Consider the following 2,182-nt stretch of genomic DNA (forward strand, 5'->3'; position numbering starts at 1 on the left):
TCCTCTGTGGGAGAGAAAGGTAGGTAAACTGAATAATGATACATTTTGTTGAGATGAAAGTATACTTTTTTTTAAATAGAAATATTTAGTGAATTTACTCCAATGAAAGACACTTAAATGATACAGAACTGAAAATATTAGAAATCCATATACAATAAAAAGTGAACATAAATTAGCCAGCTCCAACATTTCCAGTTAAGCATCCATACAAATACATATCCATTTTCTGTTTTTAGTATAGGTATAACACATACATTCATGCCATGATGATTCTGACAAAAAGAAAATCAGAGATACTAAAAATATTCTCAAGTTTTAAAAATGATGTGAAGTAGGTTTCCACAACATTCTACATGAATGTAAACCTGTGATTTAATTCCATGATTTTAACACGTCAGAAGCATGGTTCGTTTTCTTTTTTAAAAAACAGATCTTGGTATTTTAACACATTGGCTTATTAATAATTAAGGCATTTTGCATACACAGTAGTATCTCAGTGTGAAGGAAAACAATTTAATATTGATTATTTGCTGTGATGTTTCGAACTTTCAGTCTTTTCAACATAAGAAAATAGCTGCACACATTTAAGTATATTCTTATAAAACACAATCTTAAGAAAATTCATGATGATTGGTCTTTGTGGTTCCTAGTATTAAGTCCTTTGTGACTTTTCCACATAGTATAAGTTATCTTATGCAATATGCAGGAGTGCATTAAGATCCAGTAGTTCTTAAACATATAAATTCCAAACGCAGCAATGGCCAACAATCTTCATGGTGCACTTTCACCTCATTGAAGTTGAAGCTGCTCCTTTGGGATATTTCCCCACTTCAATGTGAAGTAGATTGTTAGGATTTCATTAGTGGTTTCATTGTGTGACTTTTTAAAAGAAAAAAATGCTTTTTATTTCTTCCATAGTTCAAAGTTTTCAGAAGAGACATTTTTTTACCCCCCAGGAAATCATACAGTCCTGGGATGTTCTGGACCACCACACATTCTTTAGTAGAGGAAACTTCTCAATGCAATTGTAATAAATAAGCATCTACATCCTTAGCTATATTACCAGTGTATCCTGGAACCAGAGTCAGATGGTTTTCCTGTTCCCACAACCCACTTAACTGTTGTTTTAAAATCTGAATATTTCCATCATTTTAAATTTCTGTTTTGGATGACAATTCTGACCACCACCTCTTTATAACTGCTTGAAGCCAGTTTAAACCAACTATGACATTCTCTTCAAATTTGCTCTTAAGTAGTGACTTTACTAGAGGTAACAAGTCTACACAGCAGCCAAGTGAGATGTATTGTTTTTCTTCCTGCAAACTGTTGGTGAGCACAGGAAGGCAGTCCACCACAACCCCAAGATCTTCTATCCTCACCAAATAGGCTCCAAGTTCACTTATACTTCTCTTCCTCCAGAAGGTCAAAGCTACATTTAACCTCATATTTCTGCTGAACAAAACTTGCGCCATTGTTTTATGGTCCTGAGAAACCTCAGGAAAAAAGCCCCTATATTTTGATGATGGGCCTTCTGTCTGTGAAGAACCAGAATCACTGGAGTTAATCAAATATGTTCGACCATCATGGCGTAATTTGTCAGGTAGGTGGCCTGCACAAGCCAGTTCATTTTCTTTATTGACATGACACAGCCCCCACTCCTAGGGGCCTGTTTCTTTCTGTAACAAGGACTGCGGAGAGGGCGATGAACTTTCTTTCTGTAATAGATCGCCTTACGTAGTTTATCTGGGCTCTTCACAGCTAGTCCAACTGTTCTATTTATGTAAGCAGCCAACTGTTTTGGCGATTTCTTAACCTCCTTCATGTTCCTATTAGTGAAAGTAGAGTTCCTTTTTCTGGGAAGATCAATGGAATGATCCTCAGTATTTTTATAAAAGTTCTGTTTTTTAACATTGTGGGTTTCAGATGCCATAATCTCTTAAATACCGGCGCCTCATTGTATCGCTGCGCTTCAGTCCAGCCCAAGGCTCGAGAAACCGCTCGCGTCCACCCAGACCAGAGTCCCTGGGCTCCGGGCGAGCGCCACTCCCAGCCATTCAAACACGACCGCGCGCGGCCCGCGGGGATAGCTCTCGAAAGTATACTTCTTAGTAAATTGCTGTGAGCATCATTCTGAAGGCTGGGCGTTCACTCTGAAGCCTCTCTAGAAAAGGAGCATGGATCC

General features: G+C 38.0%; 1 pseudogene; it reads right to left on the bottom strand.

The window, feature by feature from the left end:
• Positions 1-968: 968 nt before the first annotated feature.
• Positions 969-1,949, bottom strand: LOC142425994 (KATNB1-like protein 1 pseudogene; annotated as a pseudogene).
• Positions 1,950-2,182: the final 233 nt, after the last annotated feature.

The sequence above is a fragment of the Tenrec ecaudatus genome, chromosome 14 (assembly GCF_050624435.1).
Source record: "Tenrec ecaudatus isolate mTenEca1 chromosome 14, mTenEca1.hap1, whole genome shotgun sequence".
In the NCBI taxonomy this organism is placed as follows: domain Eukaryota; kingdom Metazoa; phylum Chordata; class Mammalia; order Afrosoricida; family Tenrecidae; genus Tenrec; species Tenrec ecaudatus.